We start from the raw sequence: 7,500 nt of genomic DNA on the forward strand, positions 1-7,500 counted from the left end.
CTTCACTTCTCGAGTCCCCTCTCTCGGATCTACGATCCTCATCTATTCCTCCGATCATCAGCAGGGCGAACGGACCGGTCCTGTCTTTTCTCTCAATAGCTATCTCAAGGGTTCATGCATCGGTCCGCACGCTTCTATTTCAATCTCCGGTCTTCGCAGACCGCACATCTTCCCATCATCAGTCTCATTCTCGCTCTCCTCCTCTCAGTCTATCCTCCAGGTTCCACATACCGTCTCATAACTTTCTCCCCTAGTCGTATCCCACACAACACTTCCATCATCAATCTCTCTCGTCCCTCTTCGATCCAGGAATCGCTCTCACCCATTCTTACTCCTCGGTCTCTCCTATGATCCTCTACCTTCCCCATTAAGCCATCCACTCCACCTATCTTCACTTCTCCATCCCCACCAATCACGGACTATCTTCACACTTCTACGGGCAGTCTCTCTCTCTCATCTACCTCCTTGAAGACTCTCGGACACCTCCAGCCTCAACTTACCTACCGATTCTCACACACCGTCTCTGCCTCTCACTTCTCACTCTCCATCACTTCTCAGTAATCCCCACATCTCTCAGGTCCTCTAGCTTACCATCCTAGTGCTCTCCTATCACCGAACATCTACTTCTACTATCTTCTTACAATCCACTCTTCTCCTGCTCGGACTCCTGCGTCCACCGACGATACATTTCACATTCCACACTCTCCTCACATAGCTTAATCATCCAACTCAGAAACCCTTCTCTCTCCTCCTCTCCTCATCATTTCTCTCTCTCCACGACGTCGGCTCTCTGTCGTCCATTACTTCCTGCACATCGTCTTACACACCACTACTCATGCACGTTCGGTCAATCTGCATCTCTTGATCATCCCCTTCTCCTTCGATTTCTCTCTACCTTTTCGTGCGTATACTTGTCTCCGCTCTCTCAAACCAACATACAATGGTGGGGGGGGGGGGGGGTGGGGGGGGGGGGGGGGATTGGGGAGGGGGGGGGGGGGTAGGGAGGGGGGGGGGGGGGGGGGGGGGGGGGGGGGGGGGGGGGGGGGGCGGGGGAGCTCTTCTCTCCTCTATCTTCCGTCATCTCATCTTTTTCCTCTCAATCGTTCTCTTCATACTTGATCACCCCTCTCTCTGCCAATGGATCAGTCCTCACCAATCTCCTCAACACTCCCCACCCGAATCTAGTTCCTATCTCTCATTTCGTGGAAACCCTCCTATACTCTACCATCCTCTCTCTCTCGGCAATCGTGCAACACCGAACCGCTCATCGCTCTCATCTGTCCCCCTCCCCGCCGGTCTCCGTCACATTCCACCCCGATGCTCTCAGGCCCATCCTCCTCTCATGGGGGGGGGGGGGCTTTTCAACTAACTCCGGAGGGGGGGGCACTCACCTGTTCCCCCTCCCTCTCTCGTTCCTCTCTTCCCAACTCCGTCCCCGCTTCACCATCCCTCCGTCTCTCCCTCTCGATCTCTCACACTCTCTCAACTCTCTTCCTCCCTCTCCCTCCTCTCCTCACCTTCCCTCTTCTCCCTCTCTAGCCTCCCTCCCTCCCTCCCCCCCCACGCCAAACCCCTCCCCCCCCCCCCTCTCTCTCTTCTCTCATACATTTCACTTTCCGCACGGCCATTTCGCCTTCATGTCCACACAAAGAAAGAACCCACCTAACCACAGGCACGGAAGCACGCGACGTTAACCTATCCCCCAGTGGTTGCGATTTTCGTTTTTTCTTTTCCGGTTCGACTCTCGATTCGAATCATTAGCATCATTCGTCTGTTTGTTTGTTTGTTGTGTGGTTGGCGTGAATTTCATAGAAGATCAATCGTAGTGTGGATTTTTTATTCGTTTCTACTGGTGAAAATTCTTAAAAATGGATTGACCCGTTTTTCTCTTTTTTTTTCCCCCGCCTTCCCACGCCTCGATGTAGGACCGCTGTTTTCCCCTCATATGTTGCAACATGCGGCTGTTTGTGCCAGGGATCATCATGACAGTGGCTGACGCGACGATAATAAGTGAGCTGTATGTGCACAGGGACGGAATAAAGGGAGTGGGAGAGGTTGCTATCACGAAGGAGGTAAGAAGAATTTCCCTCTATGTCTTTCTCTCTGTGTCATTGTCTCTCTCTGTGTCCTTGTCTTTCTCTTTCTCTCCCTCTTTCTCTCTGTGCCTTTGTCTCTCTCTGTGTCCTTGTCTTTCTCTTTCTCTCCCTCTTTCTCTCTGTGCCTTTGTCTCTCTTTGTATCCTTGTCTTTCTCTTTCTCTCCCTCTTTCTCTCTGTGCCTTTGTCTCTCTCTGTGTCCTTGTCTTTCTCTTTCTCTCCCTCTTTCTCTCTGTGCCTTGGTCTCTCTCTCTGTCCTTGTCTTTCTCTTTCTCTCTCTCTCCCCCTCTCCCCCTCTCCCCCTCTCCCCCTCTCTCCCTCTCTCCCTCTCCCCCTCTCCCCCCTCTCCCCCTCTCTCCCTCTCTCCCTCTCTCCCTCTCTCCCTCTCTCCCTCTCTCCCTCTCTCTCTCTCTCCCTCTCCCTCTCTCTCTCTCTCCCTCTCTCTCCCTCTCTCTCTCTCTCTCTCTCTCTCTCTCTCTCTCTCTCTCTCTCTCTCTCTCTCTCTCTCTCTCTCTCTCTCTCTCTCTCTCTCTTTGTCTCTCTCTGTGTCCTTGTCTTTCTCTTTCTCTCTCTCTTTCTCTTCCTCTCGTTCTCTCCCTCTCTCCCTCTCTCTCTCTCTTTCTGTTGAGAACATGCATGTTAATCCACAGGATGATGTGGGAGAGTAGCCAGTTCACACACACATACTCATATATATATGTGTGTGAATTGCAGATCACTGGTTTTGCAATTGCAATTTACTGACAGACAGGCAACAGTATGCTTGGGTTAAAGTCAAAGGCATTGGCCACCCTGCCGCATCATCCCGCGAAGCTGACATATCCCTTGCGGCCTATCTAGTGTATCTAATAAAGAACAAAATCTCTCCCTTCGCCATACATTAAAAAACGCATACATCATTGTACTGGGCGATATACGCATACTCTGCTTTAGCATTAATGACACCTAAGGCATTCTTTACGCCTTCACAGGAAATGAAATTCAGTCTACACTTTAACAGAGAATGAATGCCGAGAGCCTTTTCGCTTTACTGCAATAGAGCGAAAAGGCCTTCAGCAGATTCGAGTGTTTTCCTGTACTTCCTTCGTTGTTCTAGTAGCAATTTGTTCGACATGAATTCCAAACCACACACAACCACCCTCTCACGCAACCACACACAACCACCCTCACACACAACCACCCTCAACCACCCTCACACACAACCACCCTCAACCACCCTCTCACACACAACCACCCTCTCACACAACCACACACAATCACCCTCTCACACAACCACCCTCTCACACAACCACACACAACCACACACAACCACGCTCTCACCTTTTCTCTCCAGGTAGCAAGCCAGCTGGAATGCGCCGCGCTGTGCCTGACCGTGCTGTGTGTCTGTTACAACCTGGAGGTCCGGAACAGTACGCTATCCTGTACAACATTGTCTACCATTAGGGAATTCACGGAGCAACCATACACTCGCAGTTTTTTCAGTAAGAAAGGTAAGGAGAGAAAAAAAAGACTGTTTTGTTTGTTGTTGAATGGTTGTTGTTATTCTTGTTGTTAGTGGTAGTATTTTCCATGTCGATACTGATGCTGATGGTTTTTTTCTGGTAATGTTTTTATAATTATGATATTATTGTTATTATCGTTATGATTATTGTGATTATTCATGTCATTATTATTTTATTATTAATTATATTACTATTGTTTATTATTTTCATTATTATTATTGTTATTATTATTGTTGTTGTTATTATCACCATCATCATCATTATTATCATGCTCATTATCATCATCATCGTTATTATAAAAGTTATTATTTTAAATTATATTATTGTTTGTCATCCTAGTTATAATTTTTATCATTATCATTATAATATTACTATGATTATTATCATAATCATCAGTATCATTATTATCAACATCACCATCATTGCCATCATCATCATCATCATCTTCATTATAATGATTATTATTATCATTATTATTATTATTATTATTATTATTATTATTATTATTATTATTATTATTGATGCTATTAATGATATGTTAATATTATCATTATCATTATTTTCATTAGTACAATTATTATCATCCGCATCATTATGCTCATCACTTTGATTATTATTATTAATGTTATTGTTGGTGGTGATGGTTTTATTATTATTATTATTATTATTATTATTATTATTATTATTATCATTATTATTATCATTGTCAAAATTGTTTTTCTTATTATTACTATTGTTGCCATTATTATTTTATCATCATCATCATCATCATCATCATCATTGTTCTTATCATTATTATTATCATTATTATTATTTTCCTCTCCCTCTTCCTATACCTTTCCCTTTCCCTTTCTCGTTCTGTCACCCTTTCTCACTCCCAAATCTTCCTTATATTCACCCCCCCCCCCTTCCACTTTAACCCCTTCATCTACCCCCTCTCCCTTCCCTCTTGTTCATCTGCCCCACCTCCTTCGCTCCCTATTCTCCCTCCCTCCCTCCCTCCCTCCCCCGTCCATCCGTCTCTCCCTCTCTCTCCCTCTCCCTCCCTCCCTCCCTCCCTCCCCCGTCCATCCGTCTCTCCCTCTCCCTCCCTCTCCCTCCCTCCCCTCCCTCCCTCCCTCCCTCCCCCCTCCATCCGTCTCTCCCTCTCCCTCCCCTCCCTCCCTCCCTCCCTCCCCCCGTCCATCCGTCTCTCCCTCTCTCTCCCTCTCCCTCCCTCTCCCTCCCTCTCCCTCCCTCCCCTCCCTCCCTCCCTCCCCCCGTCCATCCGTCTCTCCCTCTCTCTCCCTCTCCCTCCCTCCCCTCCCTCCCTCCCTCCCTCCCTCCCCCCGTCCATCCGTCTCTCCCTCTCTCTCCCTCTCCCTCCCTCCCTCCCTCCCTCCCTCCCCCCGTCCATCCGTCTCTCCCTCCCTCCCCATCTCCCTTCCTCCCTTCCCATCTCCCTCCCTCCCAACCCCCCCTCCCTCCCTCCCCTCCCTCCCCCCCCCTCCCTCCCTCCCCATCTCCCTTTTCACCCTGAACCCCCTCTCCCTACCCCTTCCCTTCCCTCCCTCTCATCTCCCTCTCACAAAGTCCCCCTCTTTTTCCCTTTCCCTAATCTCCTTTTTTTTTATCTTTCTTAAAGTCCCCTTCCTCTTCCTCTTCCCCCTTTCTCACTTTGCCTTCTTCCCCTCCCTCTCTCCCTCTCTCCCTTCCTTTCCTTTCCTACCTTCGTCCTTATTAATTGATAATGATAACAACAGAAACAACAACTACAAAGATAATGATAATGATAATGATAATGATGATGATAGGATAATAATAATAATGATGATGATGGTAATAATATAATGTCTGTGTGTATGTGTTTCGTTCTTTAACATTTATGTTCTCCCTTTCCTTCTCCCATGTTCTTGGTCTTCTTCTTGTTCTATTCTGTTCTATTTTTTTCTTCGTCTTCCTCCTCCTCCTTCTTTATCTTCTTCTTCTTTATCATCTTCTTTTCCTTCTTCTTCTTCTTTTTCTTCTTATTTTCCTCATCCTCCTTCTTCCTCCTCCCTCCTCTTTCTTCCTCCTTCCTCCTCTCTCCTTTCTCCTATCTCTTCTCCTTCCTCCATTTTCTTCCTTCTTCTTTATCTTTCTACTCCTTTCCCTCCTCCATTTTCTTCCTCCTTCTTCTCTGCCTTTCTCCTCCTCCTCCATTTTCTTCTTACTTTTTTCATTCTCCTCCTCCCCCTCTTCCATTTTTTTCATCCTCTATTTTCTTTGTCCTCCTCCCCCTCTTCCATTTTCTTCTTCTTCCTTTTTCATTCTCCTCCTCCCCTTCTTCAATTTTCTTCATCCTTCATTTTATTCCTCTCCTATCCCCTCCTCCATTTTCTTCCTCTCCTATCCCCCTCCTCCATTTTCTTCCTCTCCTTTCCCCTCCCCCATTTTCTTCCTCTCCTCCCCCTCCCCCTCCCCCCACTCCTTGTCCCAGGCCTGTACCAGCACCTGGGCTTCGTCCGGTACAAGGAGCAGTGGGTGATGGCGCGCGACCCGACCCTCCCCCGCCTTACCTGGGACGACAGCGTGGCCTGGTGTCGCTCTCTCCCGGGGTCCGTGTTCCTGCCGCAGAGCCTCGAGGACTTCGACTGGATGGTGGAGATCTTCCGGACCAAGTACGAGGATGGCTACATGTTCTTCCCCCTCAGTGACAAGGAGAAAGAGGGGGATTTCGTGTGGGTTAACGGATCGTGTGAGTTCTGGTTCCCGTTTTCTTTGTTTTTTTTTCGTTTGTGTCTCGTTTTCTGGTGTTTTGTGTTTTCTGTTTGTTTCTCGTTTTTTTGTGTTTGTTTCTCGTTTTTTGTTTGTCGTTTCTTTGTTCATTTCTTGTCTATTTCTTGGTTGGTTTCGTAACTAATTTCGCTTCGCAGGATTTGTTTATGGCTGTGATTCAACCCATATTTATTTTTTTTAATTTACTTTCTCTTCTTCGTTCCAGTCACTCTTACTTCCCTTTTTCCTGACTCCGTCAATTATCATAAAACAAAAAAAAACGAAAAAAAAACACAAAGACAATTACATTTTACAAACGCTCCAATGTTCTCATTGACCATCGATGTCTGAAGACATTATTTTAAAATAAATTTGTTCCATCACGCAGCCCTTCACTCAGACTTAAACCATAAGTTCAACACCACTTCAACCTCCGGATTTTTCCCAAGGGGTTATCAGGCGCGAGGTTCCAGGAATTAGATATCTATGGCCAGGCTTTTGTTCCTGGGTTGTGCCATTACGCGCCGTGACGTTCATTTTAGCTTTTGCTGTAGAATGGATGTTTAGGCGTGAGGCGAAGAGTGCATGAGAATTTAGCACCTAATTCCAAATTCCAGGAATGGGAACTTTATCGGGTCATAACAGCCAGAGTTACGACCCGTTTCTTAGGCCTCTGTTTCTCTCCCGCAGCCGCTAAAAACGCGACTCAGATCCGCTGGCACGAAGGCCAAGAGGGCGCCGGCAACACCGTGGAGGACGACTGCGTGGCCATCGAGTCGTACCATGACTACACCCTCCGAGTCCACGCCTGCGACCACACCCACTACGCCATGATCTGCGCGGGAGATGGATAGGAAGGGATCCCGGGTTCTGTTCAGATGCAATCGATTTTTACTTTTTTTTCTTTCTTTTTTTCTTTTTTTTTCTTTTTTAATATGGCACTTTAGCATTCTCGAGTAGGTCTGGGAAGTTCGGATGGTACTTTTAGAGTTTAAAATCGTTTAGAGTTTAAAGTTTATGTATCGTAAAAGTAGTGATTCCTGGGAAATCCGATGCAAAATTATAAAAGTACCTTTGGCAATACATTTCCCAGAAAAGAATATCAAAACTGCGATAGCCATTAATAAAAAAAAGGAACTGGCGGTACTGTATATCGTTACTGTGATT

The sequence above is a fragment of the Penaeus chinensis genome, chromosome 39 (assembly GCF_019202785.1).
Source record: "Penaeus chinensis breed Huanghai No. 1 chromosome 39, ASM1920278v2, whole genome shotgun sequence".
NCBI lineage: Eukaryota > Metazoa > Arthropoda > Malacostraca > Decapoda > Penaeidae > Penaeus > Penaeus chinensis.